The sequence below is a fragment of the Peromyscus californicus genome, unplaced genomic scaffold, assembly GCF_007827085.1.
Source record: "Peromyscus californicus insignis strain IS unplaced genomic scaffold, ASM782708v3 Scaffold_15__1_contigs__length_86483966, whole genome shotgun sequence".
Taxonomy (NCBI): domain Eukaryota; kingdom Metazoa; phylum Chordata; class Mammalia; order Rodentia; family Cricetidae; genus Peromyscus; species Peromyscus californicus.
Window position 1 is genome coordinate 16,461,548 of NW_026294447.1, and position 27,061 is coordinate 16,488,608.

General features: G+C 36.7%; 1 long non-coding RNA gene across 1 annotated transcript; it reads left to right on the forward strand.

The window, feature by feature from the left end:
- The first annotated feature begins 440 nt into the window (after nucleotides 1-440).
- LOC128110711 (uncharacterized) lies at nucleotides 441-27,061 on the forward strand. The gene is made up of 3 exons (XR_008218288.1): nucleotides 441-636; nucleotides 2,270-2,558; nucleotides 25,163-27,061. It is a non-coding gene; the product is annotated as an uncharacterized LOC128110711 (long non-coding RNA).

The following is a 27,061-nucleotide window of genomic DNA, read 5'->3' on the forward strand; positions in this document are numbered from 1 at the left end:
AGTGTGGGGGAAATATTGAAGGCAGGAAATCTCCCTGTTGTCAATCAATATTCATTGTCTAATTCTTTTGGCCATAGATAGCATTGGTTGTGGAAAAGAGCATAGAATGCCTTGTTAGTTCCAGTCTAAGAGTAATTACTATCTACTTCCACTGTCCCAAAATTTCAGCCTCAGAACTCTGAAAAATAAATCCTTGTTGTTTTCAGCTACCCATTTGATGTATTTTTTTTTTTTTATAGCAGCTGAATTTGGCTAATGTAAAAATGATTGGTTTATTTACCTCAAACACTGCCTGGAGAAGGTGGAAGACTGTATCACAAGAGTTCTCATGCTCATGGATCTAGTAACTCTTGGGTGACTTCAAGTCTTATCTATTCTCCCAGATAAGCCACATATGATTTATTGTTCATTTTTTCTCCTGTAGTCATTCCCTGGGATTATTGGCTGAGGAACAACAGTGGACAGAGAGAAAGATCTTTGAGACCGGTTTTTCCCTACCTACATAGAAACCACTAGGTCAAAGTATTATGTACTGAGATGTCTGGGAAAAGACAGAGTGACTAAGCCTACAGCAGAGAAGCAGTAATTCAGAGATTTGCCTTGAGCATTCCTCTTGCCCCAAATTATGCCTAAGTAGTAAGTAGTCCTTCTAATTATTCATTATATTTAATTCAATTTGTTTTATCCAATTATAAACCAGATCGTTACTATAGATAATTATAATGTTATTTTGCTTATATGTCATGATCATCTAACTTTTCTCTCAGATAAAAATCATGACAAGCACATATTAGGATACTATGCCGTGACTTTCAAAAACCCACCATTTATCTTTGTAACTTGCATTATTTTTCCTGCAGTTAGATATATCATTTGTGTTTTTGTTGTTGTTGATTGAAACATGATCTTTTAAATTAGTGTAGCCTCCATCTGAACATGTAGCTGACAATGACCCTGCACTTAAGACTTTCCTGCCTCTACCTCTGAAGTACTGAGATTCCAGATATGCACCCCTAACCAGCTTTCTGTGGTTCTAGGGATCAAAACCAGGGCATCATGCATGCTAGGCAAGCACTCTACCAACTGGGCTATATCCTCAGACCTCTAATACTGATTCATTGGTGTAAAAGATTTTAGATAAAAAGTGACTATCTCTAAAACCAAGAGTGAAGCACTCAGCTTGAACAGGCTTGGCTCCTGGTTCAGCTGCTAAAAAAAAAAGATTATTAAGCATGATGCACAGTTCATAGATGTAATTATTTCTCTGTCTTTAGTGCAAGAACACTTCATTTATTACCTTATATGGTGCTATATATTATTGTAATCTTTATAAAATTAATTTTTGGCCTCATATATGTTGTTTTAAACATCAGACAAGATGAAGCAAGGTTTATTTTGAGAAACAAATTTTCTGTGTTACACAATGCTTTTCTTTATTGAAAACTTACACTGGGTATCAATTTCTTTTAGTTCCCTCTGCTGGCAATGACCACATGGGTTTTTATGAAAGTAAGACATCACAAAATGGACTCTAATCATGATACAAAGTGTAAACTTAGATTAATGAAATTCTTCAAGATTTATGTTATGATTCTTTACTACCCTTTTCATAGCTGTGTTTTAAATATAAGAGTGTGACAGTTCAGTGTAATCTGCACATAGTGTATATAAATGGAGACGGATAACCCAATCCTAGTTTTCCTTAGATACTGACTGTGGCAGCATGGTGACTTAAGTGTTAGTATTAGCTTCATATTAGTTCTGTTGTTTACTCACATGGGACTTATGGGCCACCTCATCTCCTTCCTTAATTTGGTGTACTGGATATGAAAGCTCTTGAGAAAGACAAGAATCTAAACATATTCTCAGCTTAGAAAATTCATAAGTGAAATGAATGATAAAAAATCAATTTCATCTTCTACACATGCAAAACTGTGATACTATATCATTGTCAACTTTACTAGAGTGGGAATTATCTAGAGGATGGGCATACTTTGGGGCATGGTTGTGAGACCCTTTCTAGATACCTTACAGGAATCACCCAGAATATGGGCAGCATCATCCAGTGGACTGGGATCCCAGACTGAATAAAGAAATGAAAAAGGGGAACACAAGCTAAACCCAGCATTCATCTTATTTATTTCCCAATTGGACATACCATGAGGTCAGCTGCTTCTCCCTCCTGCTGCTGAATTTTTCCTCCTATGGAAAAAAAAAAAAACTCTCCACCTTTGAATCAAAATAAAATCTTCCTCTTGATTCTTTCCAGATATATGGTTATACCAATAAGAAAAGGATCAAATACTGAAAACTGGAATCAGGGATGAGGTTATTGTTCTGAAATAAACCTATGTAGGACTTTGAAACTGGTGGAGATAGAATATGGAAGATGCCACGAGGCTAGATAAGCCCTAAAATGCTGCAAGGAGAGCTTAAAAATTGTTCTGGAACGAACATGGAAGATCAGAATACTAAGAGAAATAAGGACAATAGATTGTTCTCATGATGTTCAAAGCAGAATGAAGAACCCTTGGAAACTGGACTACAAGCCACTTATGGTAAGATTTGCTAAATCATCTGCTTGCATTCTCCTAAATGAAATAGGCTAAGTTGTTTTGTAAAGGAAGTTTGAAGACAAAATAATATCCAGGCTGTAGCGTAGTGGCTATTTATGTTCTTAGTCAGCAAAAAAGAAATAGAGGAAAGGAGAGACAGAGAGAGGAGAGAGAGAGAGAGAGAGAGAGAGAGAGAGAGAGAGAGAGAGAGAGAGAGAGAGAGAAGAAAGATATGAACAGAATGTGAAATTTATCAAGAAAGGAGCCCCAGCAAGTTTCAGGATGCAGGCAAGAGATACTTATTAAAGAGATTAGCGTAATCAAAGAGATGCCTCACATGCTTTTAGTTAGGGCAATAAGAAAGGTCCTTCAAAGGTAAGATTGTACCATGGAAAGCTCTGAACTGTGAAAATATTAACTAATTTTGAAGGAAGAAAGCCTGGATTGAGAATGCTGTTTGAAAACAAATATGTAACTGCTTTCCCAGGTTCAATCATTAAGGGTCATGGAGACTGTAATTATTGGGGTAGAAGGGGAGTAGACTATTTTAAAGCAAGCTGGTAGAACTTGGCAGTATCATACACATGACACTGGTTTTTTTAGGCAGAAAAATGCAAGGATTATGGGGTCATGAAAGCCTGCTTACATGGAAGTTCCAGAAAGTCACTGAGGTGAGGAAATGTGTGTCAGAGTCAGAGTCCCTAAAAGGAGGCCCTGACATTGTGTCTAATTTTGATGGTGAAATTGCAGTGGAAACTCCAGGATACTGGCAATGCTTCGATGATGGGATGTCGGCCAAGGATAGCTGCATGTGTGGAGCCGAGTTGGTCTAAGAGAGAGGCTATGTATGCTGCAGGTGGCAGAACCGGAAAGCCAGCAAAACACATCTACTGAGACTCAGATGAATCCTTTACAGACTGCAGATGCTAAACATGGAACTGCAGCCTTTGCTGTTTGTCCTCCTGGCTTTGCTATGAATTAGATCCGCTCTTTCCTTACTATAACCTCATTTCTCCCATTTGAAACAAGAATGTTTGCTGTATGCTCTTGTATATTGAAAGTATATAAATTAATGATTTTGCAAGGGCTTATGGTAAGAGATTGTCTTGAATCATAGAAAATACCTTAAAATTTGAGCTTTTGAACAATGTTAGAATTAAGATTTGGTGGATTCTTAATGATGAACCAAGTGAAGTTTTCATTGTGAAATGTCCATGAATCTTTGAAGAACTAAGGTGAGATATTGTGATTTAAAAGTGATATATTAGGGTGTCAAGTTGGTAAAAGCTAGACTTGCTGCAGCAAGTCTTCATTGTCAACATGGCTGAATTTAAAATCACCTAGAAGCTACACCTTTTTCATATGTCTGTGAGGGCTTTTCCAGAGAAGTTTAACGAATGGTGAGTGACTCACCTTGAATGTGGATGTGAGTGACACTATCTCATGGATTCTCACACTGAATATAAAACAAAACAGAACAACAACAACAACAAAAACCCAAAACAAACATAAAAACTCATCCACCCACTCACCCACCCACCCACCCAACCAACCAACCAAACAAACAGACAAAATCAAAGCAAATGTGATCTGAGCATTAGTATTAATGCCTCTCTGCTTGCTGACTACAGATGAGGTATCACCAGCTGCTTCAAGTTCCTAATTTTATGCCTTTCGCACCATGATGAAACATACCTCAAAACTATGAGGTAATTCTGTATTTGTCCTACGGGTGTTCGGTATGATTTAGGTTCAGGCTTTTCCTGCTCGCATCTTCTTCTTCCTGTTTGAAATGAGGGTGTTTCTGTGTGCCGTTTTGTGATGCTTCCTTCCTTCTCTAAGTTGCCTTTTGTCAGATATTTGGCCACAGCAACAAAAAGCAATAAATGCATTAATTGCTGCTTCAAATATATCTTATTGCAACCCTCTCCTTCTTAAACTCCTAGGCACAGAATTTTCTGTCCAAGTAATACTTACAGCTCTTAATATTTTGGTTAATGCCAACTATGCCTTCATATACCTGATTCTTCACACCATTCTCTACAATTGATACTGTAAATAATTTCAACCTTCTCAAGCTGTAAGATACTGTTACAATGCTAGTGGTCACTGCATATATTTGACAATATTCTGAAATCATAAGTCAGTATATCTGTGACAACTTATATTTTTACCACTGTTACTGAGACTAATCTTAGACCACCTTGACAGTGATATAATTATTTGACTGCTTTCTGGATGATTTTATAGGACACTAGTAACATCCATGCAGCTGCATCCTTTCCAGTAACTCACAGTTGCATTTGTTTACTTCTGCACAGAGCACCAAAGTTCGAAGTACTTTCCAAAAATATATTTTCAATATTACTTCATGGTGTCGGTGTCACATTGTTAGGTTGCGCCCCGTAGAGATAATGTCATACAATTTGTACCTTGATCTGTGGTGGGGGAAGACAGATATTGCTGGTGTAAGATGCTTCTGATTTTTGTCTGACTATAAAGGCAAAGATAAAATGTCGCTTTCAGCTTCAAACAATATCCAATTAGTGGCATTCCCTTCATCAAAGTTTTTATCTTTGTCATTGGATCTCAAGCTGTTTTATATATCCTACATGTCTTATCTTTTTAATTTCTTTTAAACTTTATTATCTTTTTCATGACACAGTAATTTTCTTTCCAACTTTTATGTCTCTTGACCTGATGTCTTCCCTTTGTCTTTACAACTATGCAAGCTATTATCCATTGTTCTGGTAAGTTTTAATGGAAAATTCAATTTCTATGAAGTATATGCTAGTATTTTTAGAAGTACTTAATTAGGTTCTTCAAAGGTTAGGTGAGGAGATTAAACAAAACCTGTGTAAGTGTAACAAGACAGCTTCATGGGACTCCATTAGGGAGAATTTGAGGCAAACAGTGACAAATTATATTAAAGTAACGTCCTATTTTTCATTACTGTCTTCTCTAGAAACCTTGACTTTCTCAAGATTTCCCATGAAATCTGTCATGTGGTCTTGAAAGTTCAGAAATAGTCATGTCTAACCAACGAAACCAGGGCTATGAGTAATCAGGAACAAGGGAAAGACTCAAGGGACTATCAAATAGAACTCATAGGGCTGTATTGGCAAACTACTGTCAAATAGAACTCATGGTGTTACATTGACTTCCAGAAAAAGAGTTAAGCATCGTTACAGGTGATGCTTCAGAATTCTGTGGTGTACCAAAATTTACAGGTGAGGAGCACCGACATTCTCACCTGGAAAGTTATTTATTCAGATTCCAAAAGCACCTCATAACAGTTTAAGGCATTCAGCTGAGCGACAGGAAGGTACTGCGAGTCATTGCTAATCTGCATTGCCTCTTTCAGAGCTGCCACTTTGTGATACTCATCGTCCTCTCTCGGGTTCTTCCCTGTCCTTTTAATTGGGGTTGTACCGTTTTGATAAGAGAAGGCAATCACACTTGTCACTTACATTTGCATATATAATAATATTTCTTCCAATGACTAACAAATCATATTAAATTTGAAGCAAAAGAGAATAACAATGAGAGGATAGGTAGGTGAAGGATTTCCTTTGTTTATGCTGCTACTAACTAATGCATTCTGGGCACCTCACGTCTTTTGAAACAGCGATAGTCAACTAAATAAATGAAGTCAGAGAAAGGAACATAGTTGACATGATTTGAAACCTTAGCAAGACAGGTTTTCTGAGAATGTCAGCACCGGTGATGGAGTGCAGGGAGGAAGTGTAGAGGGAATGCTTGAGAGTCTGAAATCTGAAGTTGGCAAGGACTTGTTTGGACACATGGCTCGCTCATTTTTAGGTGATCTAACCTTACTGAGCATTGAGATCCTTACCTATAAACTGAAGACAAAAACAGTGTCTATTTCACATGGCTAATTGTGAAACAGCAAATGTCAAATGCTTAGGCATCATTGTGAACACTGATGTTCAGTCACTCACCACTTAGTTGTGCCAGTCTTCTACATACTTGCACAGAAAATACCTGGTTTGTGGTTGATCTTCCAATGCATATCATGCCAGAAATAATATTTAATACAGATTTTTCCAGACTCTCATATGTACACATATGTGAAATATATATATGCATGTGTAATGAGATGTATATATGAATCAAATATGAGTCTTTCTCTCTCTATGTGTGTGTATATACCTATAAGAATATTGATAGAAAATTAAAAACAAGGAAAAGCAGAAGTTTGAACATAGATATTATCCTGTATACATTCTTTAATGTACTCATTTTTACTTAATGACTTTTTCATAGTATTAAATATCTATATAATGAAGCAGATTGAAAATCATCATCTCTGAATGTTTGTGTAGATCTATGCTTATTACTATATTATCAGTGTGATCTTGATGTCTTTTAGGGTAAACTCATACTCCATGATTTTACTTTGAAATGAAGATAGAAGTACTCTTGAAAACGATTCTAACGTTTATAGAAATACCTACTTGTGTAGATTATTTTAGAACATCATCTTTCATCATGCCATTTTTAGAAATTGAGTATTTTTATGATTCAGTTATAAAAAGAAAAAAACTTACATATCACAAAAAGTTTGTTGTGATATAAAATTAGATAAGTAGATAAATCAAAATTTAAATATTATTATTTTAGTTGCTGTTTTTTTAATTTTTGGTATTAATGGGTCTCATTAAGTAGTTCTGGCTGGGTCTGCACTCTTAATGTAGACCAGGCTGACTTGTAACTCATGACAATTTTCCTGCTGCTTTTATGGAGTCTTGGGATAACAGGCATGAACCAGATCACCTTGACAATGTCATGATTTTCTATCAGTATCTACTCAAAACTTTCCAGAGCACAGTAGTCTCTTGAGGTTGCAGAAACATACTCTGAAGACATGGGTTGGAGACAGAATGTTTGCAGTACTTCTTATGTACTCTTTGTATGTGTGTGTGTGTGTGTGTGTGTGTGTGTGTGTGTGTGTGTGTGTGACAGTTTCAATATGTATTCTTGTTTATATATCTTTAAATTATGATAAATTTTTATTCCATCTATAGTGTGTCCATGTGAATGTGAGTAAGACCAGCTGTTCTTAGGTTGTCTTGGAGTGTCATTAGTGCTCCATCACCAATCCTATGATGTTGCGCTAGGTTGCTACATCAGGGCCTTTGAATGTGATCATATTTGAAAATAGGTTATTGCAAATAGAGTTGAGGGAAAATAAGATCATTGGGGTGGGCTGCCGTTCAGTGTGTCTGATATACCTTTAAGAAAAAGGGTAAGATATAGTTACACCAGATGAGAAGACAAAGGAATATTGAAGAGATTTGCCATCTCCAAGCTAGGGAGAAAGGCCCTCAAAGATACCAACTTTGGTGAGCCCTGTACAACTTCCAGCCCCAAGGATTGGGAGGAAAGAAACTTATGTGCTTTAAAGTTATTTAGTTATGGCAGTCCTAGCATGCTGAGATACTAACTACCTGGTTTGAAGGACAATCAAAAAAGAAGAGCTATGTGTTCCATGGCATCATGTATTTCAGTTAAAGCACCATTTTCTTGAAAAGTAGAGGAAAATTGTTCCTGCTATGTTCCTCGGATCAAATTCTCATCATGAAAATAATGGCAATATTTTGAGACACTGTTTAAGATGCCCATTAACTCTTGAGATGATTAGCTTTAATTGTCAACTCAACATAATCTAAGATCACCTAGAAAGAGAATCTTAATGAGGGATTGTCTGCATTGGGTTGCCTGTGGGGGATTGATTTGATTAAATTAATTGATTTAGGAAGAGTCAGTCCATAGTGGATGTACCATAAGCAGTGGTTCTTGAGTTAAATTAGTGGAGAGATTGAGCTGAGCATAAGTAAGAAAGCAAGTAAACATGTATGCATTCTTTTCTCTTTGCTCTTTATTGTGGCTATGAAGTGATTAGGTGTTTAAAGCTATTGTCTTACTTTCCCACAGTGTTAGACTGTGGCATGGAATTATGAACTGAAATAAACCCCTGTATCACTAACTTGCTGTTTGTCAGAATATATTTCCACAGCAGTAGATGTAAACAGGGACTACTATCTACACTAATTTGCCACTGACAATAATGAAATTCCTTCAGAAACCAAGGCTGTCACCCTCAGGACTCTGAACTGGTTCCTACACAGATGCCTTGATGCCCCTTTCAAGCTCAGGAGCACTAGCCAATGACAGTTTCCAGCCTCTGTAGACTAAACTGAAGCCAAGAACCATAAATGCTTTGGGATGTAGCAACATATTACCATTGAAAAGAGGGGTCTACACTTCTGTATAGAATGCTAGAGTCATTTCTGAATCACAACAGAACAGTATAAGGAATCATCTATATATCACTTTAAATACCAGTGAATAATCAAAAAAGAACATTTTATAATTAGTTAAATTTAATTTTTTCTTGATTAATTATAATAACCATATATGCTAGCTTCATATCATAAAATACTGAGCTGGTAATATACAAAAAGAAGCGTTGCAATTGGAAAGATGTTAAATATCAAGTTAACACTGAACTGTAATAATATTTGATGTTATTAAAATTTCAATTATTAATGTAACAAACATGAGATATACTCCATTTGGATATTTTTAGGGAGCACACATGGAATATAAATGTAAGGTGTTCAGCATCTATCCATAATGGATTGAGAAATCAAACTTGCCTACTGACTGGGGAAATTACTCAGAATATAAATATAACAATTCATTTATTGACTTTGCATCTTAGGAAATATCAAGAAGAATTATCTAATGTGAATCCAGACCTTGGGCTTGCTAAAATCAATATGTATCTCTCAGGTCAATCAATTTATTGATGTTGATCTCAATGAGAGTTCAGTGTGTGTGTAATAACAGTATGAACAGAATTTCGACATTGAGACTTGGTAATCCTGGCTTCAGTTCTGCTTTCCAGAGAATCATTTCTTCCTTCTGATTTTAGATGATGTAAAGCAGGTCCAAGAGAAAATAATTTAAATCATTTGAATATTTTAGATATTGCTGTTTTTAATACAACTTAGCAATTGGAAAAAAATCTACATGGTATAAAATGGATAAAGTCTAAAGTAAACCATCCCCATAATCTCCATAATTTCTCATACCTTACTTTTTGTAAGGTATATAGAAAAAATTTAAAGCTATTCATTGAAGTTACAGATTTTAATCCCAGCCAAATGATACTCTATGAGTTTTTAAGTACATGTTAATAATTGTGGTCACCAGACATAGAAGTTCCTAAAATAATTTTTTCCTACAATCATTAGCTAGTTAATTGTGAAAATTTGAAAAGGATATATCACATGTAAATCCATAATTCAAATTATTGTCACAAGCTAGTGGAAGGGAATAAATCAGAAGTACATCCAATTCACAGTCTGCTGTGTCGACTAACCTTAGCAGACGATGCCCCGCTTCCTTACAAAACTTGTTCATGTCTACAAATATATTTGCTTTATTTTACCAAGTACACTTAAGTTGCATGGAATTTTGTTTCTGTAGGAGATATCCAAGTTTGTTGATCTTTTTTGTTGTTGTTGAATGTTTTAATACACTTTTCTAATGACTTAGATATTTGTTAAATGCTACCTATGACAGTCAATGCATAACTAGCACAATCATGTTTAAATCATGTATTTTCTGTTGATTTATCTTTGCTGGGAATAATGGCTTCAACTAGTTCTTAATTATATCATGGCTTCCAAAATTTCATTATTCCATTCTTTCATGTTAAACAATTATAGCTGCTAGAAATTAAAACGGAGATATATAAAGGCTAACTTGCTGTTAAGGAATCCTGCTTTGTACTACTCACAAATATTACACAACCTTGAGACATGTCTATTGGCTTTGGTGTTTGCCTGCAGACTGCACATCATATGCAGTGTATCCATCAAAGTAGAGTAAGCCTGTCAAGTTTGTCGTCTTTGTTCTGTTCTGACTAATGTACAACCGTAGCCTCTTCTTACCTCTTGTTGGTGGCAATGTGATTGAAATAACAGAAAAAGAAATTAATCCTCTGGACATAACACTCTACTCATATTCCACTTATTTATTGGCTTGGGTCACTGATTTAGTCTGAATTTGCTTTCTTTTTCTGTTTCTGTTTCTTTTAAGCTTCTGAAACTACAATGACACCCACTAGTTTTATAGTGACTTATCCATTGGTCTTGTTTTCTAATTATGATTAACCTTTACATAATATATCTATAGGAATCACAGGATTCTTATTCTGTCACCTAAGATGTGATAGCTGTGCCTATATATTATATACTATGAAAACTAACTCTAAGTGTAGCTTTTAATTACATTTTGTATACAAACTAGTTCATTGCTCTTGGTTACCCTGCAGAATGTAAGATTATAGTTGAATACAGCACATTCTTGAGTCATAAAACATAGAGAAATCAACCTAGTCCTCACTTGGACTGACTAGAGTTTATGGTCCTGGAAGGTACTACTATGTATGCTACTAGAAGAGAAAAGTAACCTTAATCTACTTTAAACTCTGTGAGCTGCAATAATGAATGTGCTTGGAAGACATGTCCACTGGTGCAATAGTGGTATGAATATCATCGGAGTAACCAACCATTTTATGATTGGATATAAGTCATAATCCATAAAGTTGAACTCGTACTTTGTGACATCATCAGAACCAAGAACCTGTGGCTAAACAGTCATATAGGTCTTAAAATGAACACATTAAACTGACTTCTAATGGCATCCCTATTATAGATTAGTGTATTGCCCAACCCTCATTAGATAAACTTCTTTTTGCAGTAGATAGAAATTAGCACAGAGACCCACAACTGATCATGGTGCAGAGAATAAGAGACTATGGAGTGATCAGCCCTAAACAGGACATCTAGATCACAACTCCTTTTCCCAAGGCCTGTGGTTAATTGACAAAGGAAGGGTGTAAAGATTGTAAGATACAGAGGGAGTGGATGCTTACAGCAAGACAGTGTTTTCTACATACAACAAAGCAAATGCATATGAACTCACAGTGGTTACTACATCATACATATGACCTGTGCAAGATCAAGCCACAAGAAAAACCTGCATGAAGCAGTCAGCACTAACTCCTATCTCTTCCTAAGGAGCATTGGTGCTTGGTAGATAACAGGAAAGGTAAAGTTAGTTTTATTTAATTGTATTGCCTCTGGTCAGTTAACCGCCCTTCAATGGATGGCCACACACCCAAGATGACAGAGGCAATACAAATTGAACTGAGTGGGATTTAAAAAAAATGAGGATACAAGTTGGATGCTGATTGAATGGAGGTGGGTCTGAAAGGAACTGGTGGAGGGCATGAATGTGATCAAAATACAGTGTATGAAATTCTCAAAGAATTTATAAGCATATTAAAAATAAGTGTAGTCAAAACAAAATATTTATAAAGGATGCTGTGAATGTGTTGCTCTGATTGCTTAACAAATGAAGTGCTGATTGGCCAGTAGCCAGGCAGGAAGTAGAGGCGGGACAAAGAAAGAAGAGGATGCTGGGGAGTGGAAGGCTGAGTCAGGAGATGATGCCAGTCGCCACCATGAGAAGTAAGATGTAAAGTACTGGAAAGGCACAAGACACGTGGCAACTTACAGATTAATAGAAATGGGTTAATTTAAGATGTAAGATCTAGCTAGCAAGAAGCCTGCCATGGCCATACAGTTTATAAGTAATATAAGTCTCTGCATGTTTACTTGGGGGATGCTAGTGGGAGAGATTTTTTCTGACTGCCAGCAGGCCAGGACACAGGAAAACTTCAGCTACAAAAGAACTTAATTATTTTGCTGGCATTTTAAATAGAACCTATTTCCTTCTTATTTATTGATTTTTCTCATATAAATTACAGTAAATTTCAAACAAAACATTTTGCTTTTAATTATAATAAGTTTGATGGGTATTTAAATACAGTAAAGGACTTTCAAAGTCTGTTGATTTGACTGGAAGTAAATCAATTTTGTGTACTTTTGAAACACCCAATAATACTTATAGATTAAAATTTTTAGATTTTACATCTCTAATAATGGATCAATTCTTCAGAAAGATTTTCACTTTGTTCCACAATAGAAGTTTTTTATTCTGTTGCTCGCTTTCCCTGCTTTTCATTTTGTCCAATTAAATTATCACAATTCATAATCGTATACTTACTTACATGTATTTATATTTGATTAATATTTGTTTTTGAACTTATTGGACAATTCACAGAACTCAGAAAGATTTGGTATTTTTGTTTATCAGTGTTAATCCTGGACAAGTAGACTAGTAGAGTATCAGGCACCTAGTGAGTGTTCAATAATACTGAAGGAATTAATAACCAACAGTGATAGTGAAGAAGGAGGAATGAGATGAGCTGACAGGAGGGTGAGGAGGAGGAGAGTAGTGATGGCTACTTTTGTGAATTCTGATGAGTTTGCTTTACAAGTGTGTGTGTGTGTGTGTGTGTGTGTGTGTGTGTGTGTGTGTGTATTGCTCATTATGTTCATTATTGTTCTTAGTTTTATACATTTTGTCCTGTGATCTCTAATTGTTTGTGTTTTTCTTTATATCTTTTAGACTTTCCTTTGTCAACAAAGGCTATCAAGCTTCTTGTGGTCAAATGCAAACAAAGAAAGAAAAATCCATTTGCAGGCCCTGCCTAGGGATGAGAATGCTCCTCGCATATCTCCTTTAACTTTATTAGTTTTTCAGAGGGTAACTTGGGTTTTTGCCTCAGATTCCTTCGCAGTCAGCAGGACACGTCTTTATGTTTTCTGTCTCACAGTTCACTGAAGTTGTTATTCAGAGCTCACCTGTACTCTTTGCTGTTTCTAATCATCATCCCCCCAAATTTAACATCTATTGATCATTCTTCACTATTTAATTTTTCTGTTGTATCAATTTCCTGATATTGTTCTTTAGTAGCTTCTTTCATTTTTTGTGTTTTGATAAAAAAATGTAGAAATCACTAATTGTTCTTGATATATGTTGTAGGATTTTCATTTGTATTCTCCTACCTTATTGTTTTGGTATCATTATTCTAAACTTTCCTTATGTGCCTCTCAAATAGATCATCTACTATGATACATCCAGTCTCTATCAGTTACCCCCTATTTCTAGGAAGGATTCTATCTTGGCTTCTGAGTATTGGCAGGCAACTTTCTATGCCCTTTCTCTTCTCTAACATTCTAATACTGATTCCCAATCATTTTGACAGTATTTCAAGGCCCCAAAAACTATATCTAGTAGAGTATATCACTAGTTTAACCTTTCTAGTTACTCATAAAAGGTACTTCATTTACCTTTAAGTCTACCCTAGCCTTCATCCCTATTAGTGCTAAGTCATTAAGTGCTATTAATTCTACCTGCCCAGTGGGCCCTTGTCATCCAACCATTTATTTGATGTAAATGATACCATTACATCTCCCACACGATCCTAGAGGTTTCTAATTAGAGACTCTATTACCAGCCTCTCAATAAACTGTTCTGCCTTCCACATTGTTTATAAATTTAGCTTCTTAAACTGGGGGTCATAGTGCCTATCACTTTAAGAACTTGCATGATTTTCCAAGACCTTTAAAGTTCAGTCAAAGTAACCAAGAACAGAATTTATAGGTTACCAAAACTGATAAACTGATATCCTTCTTCTTATTCAGACCACCTCCCAATGTAAATTATTCTGTTACAGTTATTTTACTCAACCCATAATATACATTCTTGGTTTCTTATTTGGGTTCTAATGAACTTTTACTCACTTTCTCCCCTGTTAGTATAAGACCACTGACCTTTAACACCTTAACTTTGTTTATTCTGCATTGAATCATGACCAACTGACTGTGCACATTTTCTGTTTTATAGACACTTCTAAAACAGACACCAACCTATTCCTAACTGTATCTTTACTTTATCTCTAACACCCCTGTCCACCCCCTTCTCCCTCTTGAAGAGATGTTAGTTAAAATTTTTTGGAACATTATTGTAAAGTTCTAAGACTTCATAGACCCATGAAAGAAAGATTATCATACTTTTCATGAAGAAATTAACTTATACAAAACAGAGTTTAACTATGAAGGTAGAGTTAGTCATTAATAATATTCCATTGACCAATTACCTTCTTAAGTTTGTGTAAAACGACTGAGAATCCCACAGAAAGTGACTTCACTCACTTTGGCTCCTCAGTTCTTCACCTTGCTCCTTCACTAAATCCATTTCTCTTCTAATCTACAGCTGCAACCCATAATTCCTCCTGAAATTACTTACTTGAATCACTGAAACTCACCAAGTCCTCACAATGCTTCCAATCTATGTATAGAAAGGTAACCATGACAGGATTATTGGACAGAATATTAAAAAAAACTTCTACATACATAAAATTCCAAATGAAGAAAACTAAAACTTTCTTGTAAATCCAGTACAGAAACTCATAGATATCCCTTTTTTAGGCTTTGGATTTAATACTTAATTATTGAACTCAATAATTAGTAGCAAACACAAACAAGGATATTTCAATTAATGTTATTTTAGACCATCCAGAAAGTAACAATCTTTATGTCTACAAACTTTCATTCTATTTTAATAAAAACTAGAATGCTAAACCAAATTTGTTCTTTTAGCTAATAACAAATTGAGATCACTTCCTACGCTATGAAAGGCAATATTTCTAGTCATGGCATATTATCTAAATGTAGTGATTTATTCTAGTTTAATTAATCCACAAATGTTCAGTATTAAAAACAACTTCCATATAAATTGTCTTAGAGGTTTTGTGAAAAAGAATTTAATAGAATGTTCTTGAAAGGATGAGAGCATTGCAGGACAGGGTGATTTGAGGGGGTGTGAAAGTCCTGTGTCCTCCCAGAACATCATTTTAGTTCCAGAATCCCTGACTCACAGTTAAAATACCAAAAGGAAAAAAGTACATATGTATTCAGCCTGAACCTCCAACTGATTTAAACTCTTTTGATGATTCAAAGCCCAGTCTCAGACATCAGAAATGAAATCTCAATCTGTGCCATTTAAATGTTAAATAACTGTATTTCATTATTAATACAAATAATATTTTATTAATTGCACATACCAAAGAGATCAGAGTTCATTCATTCTTCCATTCATTAAACACAGCCATGACAGCTTTGCTGTGTCACTAGGATGGAAAGGAAAGAGAAAAATGAATATAATTTTCAGCCTGTGCAGTAAGAAATGGAGGAAACTTGGGTGGCCCAATGACTCAGTCCAAGTAACTCCTACAGTTTCTCTGAACATCCAGTTGATCAGAATGGCTCTGTCTTGGTTTGTTTCCTCCCTAGTCTCACCACTCTCCTTCCTGTGTCCCCAGTATACTTTGTGTGCCCCACTTCTGCATTGTCCATCTCACTCTTCATTTTTGTAGATGGGGAATCACGTAGAGACAATGAAGACCAGTGCACAGCACTTGCTTAATGTTTTTGTCTTCTCTTGATGGATTTGCAAACCACAGTTTGAAGCTTGTGTCTTGCATGTGATGGATATAAGAAAGACATCCATACTTTACAAACAGCTTATAACCTTTGAAAACCCTTAAGTAATTTTAACAGGCTTCAATTGCTAATCTTATGTAATCCAGAGTGAAACAAAGCTTATGAGGAAAAAAACAGTTTGGATGAATAAATAATAGAATGGATACAATAAGCAGGATATGATAATGTGTAGTACATATCTGCTAGTATTTCATCTTGTTTATTCTTTACCTGGATGGACTGCATGTACTTCAATTACATGAGGACAAAATTAAGCATACTAGTTTGAGTCTAACAAATAAATCACCTCATTTATTATTTATTTTTTGGGTCCTTATATTTTGGATGAGATCAGTAGGTGCCTGTTGAGATCAGGGTTTAAAATAGTGTAAGTTACTTGGTGTTGTATAAAACAGTGGTTTTTCATGCTATTCACTGCCCTAGGAGATTGCATTTTACAAGCAACATTTTACTCCATTTTGAGGGAGAACTATGACTATAGCTGATGGGTGGACCCAGAAACTAGCTTTGTCAGGTGTCACCTATCCAACACAGATTGGCCAAGAATAGAAAGGGAGCCATTCTATAAGTTTATTGGGAAGAATTGGAACTTTGGGAGCATTCTGGCTCATTATAATCATACCTGGGATGTAAGAGTTGTGCAGTGGAAGCAGGCTGAACCCATAAAATCATATCTGGGCAATGAGGCCTAGAAGCTCATCAATCCTGCTAGACCATGGAAGGGATGTAACTTCCTTATGTGGATTCCATAGAATGATAGACAACTAGCTGCAATAGTGTGGCCCCTCATCAACCTATCATCTGATGTCTGGTGTGTGCATCAGTGATCAAGGACTCTCCACTCTTCCTAGGGTTTTGGCTCAGATCCTTGCCTGCCTATCCACCTGTTAGCCTGTCTGGACCTGGACTTGACTGGCCACTTCTTGCTCCTGATTTCTTTCCTTCCCTGGACCTAGTTTGACCTCTTTTTCATCCTATAGCTGAAAGGTTTATTCTCTAACCTGACCTCAGCAGCTCCAGCAGCACCCTCTTCCCAGAACTGGTCTGGTTAATTTTCTCATCTACACAGACATTTCCTCAACACACTTCTGAGCTCATAGCTTTTTTAGTTGATATTCATTCTGCAAACCAGTTATATGTATGTGTATGTATGTATGTATGTATGTAAGTATGTATGTATGCATGTATGTATCTACCTATCTATCTACCATCTACCTACTTATGTACCTATCTATCTATATCTTCTATACTATATCTATATATGTTTATTGAATGCTGGTTGCTCTGTGATCTGAAAGTTAATATTAGTAATTATGATTGGATTTAAAGAACCTAAATTTGCCTTGGCCAAGCTACCAAGATAGGTAAATCATTGAAATGGCCAAACTTTGTGAATTTATTGTTATTCAATAAATTCTCCCATTGTGGGAGATGCAAACATGTCTATCTCCTGTTTCTGGCATAGTGTGCTGGTAATATTGCCAAAACAAAAATTTAGGGGTCACCCTTAAATGCTTTCATTTTCATTATTTCACTTTCACCCCTTTTCAATCTACTTCTTTGATTTGCTGTTTTTCATGCTTTTCAAGGTTATAGTCCAAAGTCAGAAGATATATTTCACACAATATTCTCGTATCTGATTTACCTTCCTGTCACACAATTACTTACCACCATTAGTGGTTTTGTCATATTGTTAGGTAGTTAGAGAGACATTAACAAGCTGAAAGACTATTAGCGATGACCCTTTTCTCATGGACTATGGCTTCCCCTGTCTCACTTCTCCTGTTTCTAGGAACTCTAGACAGGGAAGCACTTCCTCATGATCTAAACTCCTAAATGTAGAGGCAGTGGTATCTGGTTCCATTGTTTAAGGTGAATCTACTTCCTCCTGGTTAAAAGAATGGATTCCAGCCCCTGCCCCCTTAAAATAAAGTGTAGCTTTCTCTCTCTTTCCTCTGTCTCCAGCCTCTTGGAAGCTACCAAAATTTAGTTCGTGTGACCTCTTGTTAATAAAATTGTGCTTGATGTTTTGAGTCAATTTTAAATCATTTTATTAACAAGATTAAGAACTCCAAAAGGGAACCCTAGTTTTCTCATTTAATAATGCTACTTCTTATTTAAAATTTGGACTTTAAAAATTCATACAAATCTGTGCTTAGCTCCCATTTCACTTTTGTCTCCCCACTCCATAATCTAATTCTACTGAAGGGTTTGGCTTCCCCCAAATCAGCATGGTCTTTTAAGTTTCTGATTTCAAGGCTGTCATTCAGGGCCTCTTTGCTAACATAGCAGGGCTCCAAGCCTGTGGTGTGAACAGTGTCCTCTGGAGCGATGCCGAGAGAACATCTGCACTGCCCCACTCACTTCTCTTAAAATGTTTTCCTTGTAGAATTCATCCTGACCCCTTTCTTCCTTATTTCTCATTTACTGTTTGTTTCTGGTTAGAAGGGTCATGACTCCTCCACGATTGTTGAGCGTTACTGCTTTATGCCTTCACAGCCAATTTCTTTCTTCTTTCACGACATGTCTCAGTCTTTCATTTTGTTTTCCTTTCCTGGACTTTGAGCATTGTGAAAGGACACCTTTCCTTTCTTATTTGTGGGCCCAATGTCTAGCACAACCTTTATCCTCAGGACCGTTATGTGTGTGGGTCCTCCATCCCACAAGGCTGTTCCCCAGATATCCAAAAGGCTCGCTCCCTCCTTCATGTTCTTTGGATGTTGGCCCAAGCTACCTTTTTGTTTCTTGAATTTTTTGGTATTGCATCTCTACTCCATACCTGTCTTCTGATCCTGCTTTATTTTTACATCTATTCCAGCTCATGTTAGCTGGAAAGAAATGAAGTATCAGTTTTGAAATGAGCTTATCCAAGGCAAAAGAGAAAAATGAAAATAATAAACCTTTATTAAGTTGCTGCTACACCATAAACTAGGGGCTGAGAAAGCCTTGACTCCCATTTCTAAGTCTTTCTCCTCCATCCTGTTTCATTTTCTCCATTGGATCTTGTGTAAATTGGGTGTCAGTTTGGTCAATATAGATGTGCGAGTTGTTTCACTGATGAGGGTACCCTAAATAAGTTTCCTGAATTTTATGCATCAAGGGACTGTGTAAAGGGAGACAAAAGAATATTGAGGTTGGAAAGGTACTTAGCAAGAGCTAGAATATTCTTGAGCTTCTCTGATGCCTTGACAAGTTTGGGCAGAGGAAACTGGAAGCCATGCTGAAGGCCCTCATAGGCAGACAGTGTGGTAAAAGTTTCTGGAGTTGCTGGATGAGGGATCCGGATGCACATGAAGCACGGCAGGCTGAGGAGGGAGGTGAGATCTTTACTATCTCTGCTCATCCTGCAGCACACCAGCTGAACTACATACAGGTGGTATTGAGGAAGTAAGACCATTATCCATTATAACTGCTTATGGCTGAGTCAGAGAAATTACCCCTGGGCTTTTGTTTAGAGCTCAAGCTCCCCAGTCTGCTTTACAGTTGCCCGTTTCACATGCTATTTGTTACAATTATTAATTTGTATTTTCTCACCAGAAATAAATTTTGAAAGGGTAGGGAAGTTTGCTGTTTGCTGTTATCACTATGGCATAAAATCATGGCTGGTACAAAAAGTAGGCAATCAATATTTTCTCTTTCTTTCTTTCTTTCTTTCTTTCTTTCTTTCTTTCTTTCTTTCTTTCTTTCTTCCTTCCTTCCTTCCTTCCTTCCTTCCTTCCTTCCTTCCTTCCTTTCTTTCTTTCTTTCTTTATCTTTTTTCTTTTTCTTTTTTTGGCTAATGAGTATTACTGTATATTGAGTAAAAGGGGAGCCCTTGAGTGCAACAGAAACTTCCCATCCTTGGGTAGGCATTCACAGGAGCTAGAGTACTGGAAGCTCACAACCACACAGAACTTCTACTGACTCAGTGCCTCTGGATCCTTGTTCCTGAATTTGATGAATGAAGATCATGGACAAGAGGGACAAGGTTTAAGAACAAGTTTATTATAGGATTATTGGTGGGTACTCAAGAGGAAGGAAGATTGTGTGCCTCTACGCATCAGGAACAGGTCCCAGAAATGAGACACTATTAAAGCCTCAACTTCTTTATTGGACCAAAGAAGAAACTGGGGTGGGGCATGGAATACAAGCTTGTCAGGCCTGTCAGCCCAACCATGAAGTGTCTGTTGGCTCTCAGCTTTGGTCATAGCCCCGTCCTCACAACTGTAGGGTATCAGGGATCATTTAGATTGATTAAAAAAAAGGAAGAAAGAAACTGTGAAGCCAGTTCAGGGCCCAGAGTTACCAAGGTCGCTTTCAGCTTCTGACTAAAACCAAGACTTAGAACTGTGGCTTTTGCCGCCCCTGTCCTCAACTGCCTGGTTGATTCCACTGACTGTTCTTATCATATACATTTTTATCTGTGCAGTTAAACTATCAACTTCCTAGAGGATTGTTTTTTTGTGACATATTTCTTTCTTTTGTGACATATTTCTTTGAGTTAGCATAATTCAATACTTAAAAAATATACTTCCTCAGATTCAATTGTGATTTTTTTACCTGTCTTTTAGACATTTTAGAAAGTAGTGGCTAAATTTAATGATTTGAAAATTAGTATGTGCGTTGACATGGTGAATCAAACTGAGCAAGAAGGGATTTTAGAAGATAAACACAAAATTTGATACTTTAGTTTAAAAAGCCAGCCTCACATTGAGAGAATGGTGGAGATTGTGACTAGAATTGAGACAGTCACATATTTTGACACAATTGGAACTGCACATTAGAGTTTGACATTCACAGTTCTTAACATAAATTCTGCACAAAACATATAAGGCACACATATTTTTATGAATACAAAATTTTAATGAGTCAACAAATATGTTGCAAATATATATTACATTTCTATAGGTTGTTTAGATGTTTTTTAAACCTCTTTGGTTTAAAATTTGAAATTTTTTTTAAATCAAAAATGCCATGTGTTTCTCTAGTTTTTTATGTTTCTGCATTAAATTCCTCTTCTTAACTATTTCTTATGATAGTGGAATTGTGGTAAATTTCATGTGTCAGCTTGTCTAGGTCACTGTAGCTAGATAATTGGCCAAATACTGTTGTAGATGCCTCTGGGAATATACCTTTTAAGATGCAACAAACATTTAATCAGTAAACTTCAAATGTAGCAGATTGCTATTCTTAACAGGGATGGGTCTTATCCAACACTTGAAGGTTTAGAGAAAAGCACTGGCCCCTCCAAAAGAAGGCAAGAAGGCATTACACAGGTAGATTGCCTTTGGATGTGCATTTTGTCTTCAGCTTTTAGTTTTCCCCATATCTCAAGGTATTTGAACTTGAACTTCAGCTCTTCCCTATATCTTCAGCGTGCCAGTGTGTCCTGCAGAATTTTTACATGCTATTCTCCAGAGTCACTACTGCCAATGTTTTCAAGTCTTCTTGTGTCTTTCTCTCTCTTTACACACACACACACACACACACACACACACACACACACACACACACACGCAGAGAGAGAGGGGGGGGGTCTCGTCTGTTTCTTTGGAGAAGCTTGACTTGTTATTTCATCATCTGTCCAATCTCTTCTGGCGCCACCACCATCTACCAATGTTCCCATTAACTACTCCATGATTCTATAGTTGTATTAGTGCATGGTGTACGCTTGTCGTTAACCCTCTTGCTAAGTAAGCACCATCCTATGGAAGGGTAATGAATATTTTGACCAAATTAATTGACTCATTAAATCTTGTTTTCACAAAAATATTTTGTACCTTGTGTGTTTTGTGCCAGGATTTGTGTTAAAAACTGTGAATTGCAAATTGTAAAGTACAATTCCAATTACGTCAATGTTTGTGACTGCCTCATTTCTAGTCACAGTCTCCACCATTCTCTTGATGTAAGACTGGCTTCTTAAACTGAAGTATTAAATTTTGTGTTTATCTTCTAAAATTCCTTCTTGCTCAGTCTGATCCACTGTGTTAACTCTCATAATAAAAATAATGTTGTCTTTTTAATGACAATTTTGTCATTGAATGTGTCTGTCTGTATTGGTACACACCTCTTCTACTACTACTTTTAAATCTAAAATTGTGTGAAAGGGTCACAACAGATTCAGCAATAAGCTGTATAATTATCATGGTTTGTGAATGATTGTTTAACACATATCCTCATAACTTGCAAAAATTCTCTTCACATCTATCTTGTCCAGGAAGACATTAACAGAACTCTGCATTAAATGCCTCATTGAGATGCAGATTCACTGTTTATATAATTTAATTAATCTGGCATAATTTATTCCTAGTAAACTTAAGTGGCTCTTGGTGATTGCCTCTTCCTGTTCTAGGTGTTCCTGAGCCTTCTGCCTAATTATAGGTCTTGGGATTTTGCTGAGAATTGATGGGATGCTTCATGATGTATAATTTTCTACATGCATTCTAATTTTACATGAAAATCAGAAAAATTTGACCTCTGTATCATTTTCCATGGCTCTCCCTAGTCTCTGTGATTATCTAGGTACTGTTCATATCAGTATGGTAATTATATGAGGAGCTGCCTGATGGAACACAAAGGCAGAGACAGGACTTTCAGAAATCAACCACATTATTAGTCTACCTGAAGAGAAGGTAGGACGACTACTTCATGGTATCTCTCCTTTCCTCTTCAACTTTTAGCACTATTTATTTGAACAAAATATATCTATATTTTCTCTTCACACAATGGATAATGTCTTTTCAAACATTAGATAATGGCTAATATCAGCAACTCATATGAATTTTTTGTTTCTTTGTTTCAAAAAGAGGCTAGTTTTAGGCTGAAATTTCCTAATCTACATTCAATGATGAAAGGCTTTTGTTTTCCTTGGTTAAAATTTGCATGTCTGGGTTAACCAAAATCACCAGAAGGTGTAATCATATATGTTAACATGGCTTTTCTGTGTTCATTCTTTGGCTACCAATGATCCTTGTGTTTCTATCACATCACTAGCCATAGTAAAGGTGCTGTCCTGGAAAGATATGCCCTGCACTTCCATTGGCTACCTCCTCTCTCTAAGCTGTCCATCTCATCATTTAGATTGCAGAGACACACAATTGTAGCTAGAAGTTTTCCTGGTCTTGCTTGGCAGGCACCAAGGTCTCACAACCATTTATAAAATTCCTGTGTCCTGCATGGTCCTGCAACTCCTCAGACCCAAGTAAACACACAGAGGCTTATATCAATTACAAATTGCATGGCCATGGCCTAAGGCTCAAGTTTCTTGCTAGATAGCTCTTATATCTTAAATTATCCCATTTCTATTAATCTATAAGTTGCCATGTGACTGTGGCTTACCTGTCTGCTGGCATGTTGTTCCTTCGGTGGTGGCTAGCTTCTGCTTTTTCCTCTCCTTTCAAGCCTATGTATATTTTTACACATATTGTAAACCATTTAGAGGTTTATTTCATCTGAATCGCCTTATTGTGAATCTATTGCCTTAAACTGTAGCATTACTAGGACTGAAATGGCAGCTTTGGCTGCTGGCTCTGCCCACCTCAGCTTTCCAACATGGCAGAACTAAGTTTACTACCAGCTCTGGTGGAACCATGGTCACTGCCGACTCTGGACTCTGGGAAGCAGCATGTAGCCCAGAAACCATTTTTTTTTTTGAGCTAGCAAAAGCTATGTCCACCACACACCATGCTACACAGCTTGCAGATGCTGTGTACAGTGGCAGGAATTCACCATGTTGCATACAATTTGTTTTATTACTAGTTAACTAGATAGGCAGGTTTTTTTGTTAAGTCTCCACATCTGGACAAAGGCAAGGTGAGCACATTGACGGATATTTTCACTAATAAAGAACAATCAATATAGAATATCCATTAACTTTATCTCCTTTTATAGCTATTGTCATCTGATCATCTTTTATTTGAAATATTTAAGCACAGAGAAGAAAACACATGAGTACTTATACCCATTTACTTCTTTTGGTGATTGTGGAATGCATAGTCTCAAGTACTACAGTAATTCATGTTACTTTTAACAAATATGCCTTTTATCGCTCATAGATATTTAAATTATCTTTAGTTACATTATTTCTTCTTTTTTGGATCTTTTGTTTCTGGATTTTCTTTAGTTTTTTGAGTTTCAGTTTTCTCCTGGACAACTTTTCTTAACAGCACCTGTTGAACAACCTAGCATCTTATTTTCACATAGAATATGTCAGAGATAAAACGCCTTCCTTGTTTTCTACTATGACAGTTCAGGAAAATATATGTTGTGGTATTACTTTCTTCTATATATATTTTCATTTGGCTTCTGTCTCATCAGGGCCATTTATAATTTTCTTGCCAGATTTTTTTTTCCAGACCTCTGACCCTCTTAGCAGACTGCTGTTTTGAAATTTCTCAGATCTGCTCTCTAAGATTTAGAAATCTCCTTTGTAATGTCTAAGAGACCTGTCAGATTGTGCTGAGTGTTTCCTTTCTTGGCGGTTTCAAGCAGTGCGATGACAAGTTGACTTTCTCCCAAGGTTCCTGTCACATGAATTTCAAAGTTAAATCCAGAAAAGCAGTTTCCCTCCTTGCTGCATCAGTGAGCATGGATATGGCATTTTCAGGAAAAGGAGGCTCCAACCAATGTCTGCTTTCCTGATATCTCAGCTGTAGCCTGCCTATACCTAGTCCACTCTCAAAGCAGAACCATTTATTATATTCACCTGCTTTGTCCTCAGCAGGGTGCGGTTCATCATTCCTTAGACCATGGTTTGAAGATGGAACTTCACAGTCAATGATTAGTCTTTAGGAATTGCAAATTTGGGGTTTTATTTTAATGACAAAAGCAAATAAAATCACATTCTAGACTAGGATTTAAATTCCTGGATTTGCATATGTATTTATGATTCTATACATATTAAGTGATCACAAACATTGACAATATTTAATGTTAATGTGCTGCTATTGGGAGAGAAAATGGATGTTTTAATGCAAAAATGACAATAATGATGTCATAGGTATTGTTTCTGAGTTATTTTACTTGTCATAATTACAGAATTTCTGTTTCATATTGTAAATATGCCATTAGAAGACATTTCTACCAATTTTTCTAAAAAAAGTTTCTTATGTTTTTCAGTACATTAAAGTATTGATTGGACTTCATGGAAAAGACAGCACAACAGTAGTTCAACTGTTGCTGGCTAATGAGTAGCAGACAGAAGAGGTGGGTTCAATACATAAAGGATGCATTCTCACCCAAGGAATGGATAAAGTTGCAGCAGGACTTGAGAAACAGTGGAGAAGAATGGGTTTCTCACACAGTCCCCACAGAAGACCTGAAGTGTGAAAAGAGATCTGACTGAATTGAATTTTAGAAAAATAAATCGTTACACTAAAAGTGTTGAATGTGGCTGACTGTGTTGGCCATTGTTTTAATTTAGACAGTGACTTCAGAGATTTGAATTTCATATCACTGTGAGATTGGGTGAGGTTTTGGCAATTCAAATGGAGTATAAATGATTTTTGCTTTTGTCATTGTGGATTTTTCGTGGCATACTGGGGACATCACTCGAAGCTTGTTACTATTGCTGTGGGACTTCTCACTTCACAATGTAGTACCTTCTACTTGGGGGACAGGTGACTGAAGCAACATCTTGTTGTTTTATCTTTGTCACAGTGGCTTTGATTTAAACTACTGGTGTCTGGGCTGCTAAGGCCTGGGGGGAATTCTGTTCCCTCTGTTGCTGCCCCTAAAGGTAGTTTTAACTAAATCTCTACGGAACTAATAAAACTCGAGGTTCAAAGGCTGGGGTGAAAACCTGCAAGCCTAGAGAGAGTAGCAACTGGCTAACTTTCTCTCTTTGCTGGCAACCTGGAAGCCACTCCCTTCCAAACTTCCCAACTTAAAAAACAAACAAACAAACAAACAAACAAACAAAATACACATACTAAGCTCCTCCCTGCTACTACCTCTCTGAGCCCAGAGTAATTTTACTTAATTAACGTAAATGCAACACATCTTTACATAGTTAACAAATGCAGCATGAACAAATGTAACACATCTTTGCCCGGTTAAACAAATATTCCCCAACAGCATCTTCCCTTTATTTCATTGTTACATGCACAGTTGCTCTGCACTAGGTACTCCTATGTCAAGCTTTGTGGTCTCACTGACAAGGTTAAATTGGAAATATAGCTATCTTAGCAGACAGTTCACTCAAGAAGTACTGGCTGGTTGGAAATGTACTTTCAAAGTAGAATACTTGCTTAGCCCTGGGTTCTACACCCAGCATCAGTTTTAGAGGAGGTGAACAAGAAACAAAACTCCTCAAACAGTTGTCTCCATGGACAATATTCTTTGTCTATGAGTCTATGGGGGAAGGGCAGCCAAGAGGAGAAAGCTCTGAGGTATGTTAGAAGGAAGATGATTCAGAGGAACAGGAAAGCAAAGAGGGAATGAAGTGTCTGTCCCCTCTTATAACAGGACTGATCCTAAAAGAGCCAGGTTTTTTTTCCTGTTTGTTTCATTTTTTTTCCAAGGATCCAGTTTGCTAAGACCTCTGCCCCATATTACCCCACCATCCTATGTTGACTCATGTCTGGCTTCCATCAGATCCTCAGGTAGTACGTCCTGTCTGGTAGCCAATCAGGGTCCTACCTGGCCACAAGCAGGGACTGTTCTTGCTATGTTCAGTCAAACAGACCCCTGACACAGTAGACAGACCCCTGACACTGCAACCACAGATGCTGACGAGATGTCATGAGCCAATCATAAAATGATTCCTGTACCAGTAAGGTTCTATACCCATTCTCTTCAAAGTACATTTAACCATAGCTGGAATTCCCCTAATCTTGCTTAAAAAGAGCCTTTGAGCTTCTCAGGATAACCATTTGCCACTGTGTCAGATGGTTGACCTCTGCATGCTGGAATTTTTTATTAAACACTCTTATTGATTGCATACGTGACTTTTATGGGACTTCTCATAGACCCCAACACTGAAAAGATGATGGGGACAAAAAAAAGGGAATCAACAAA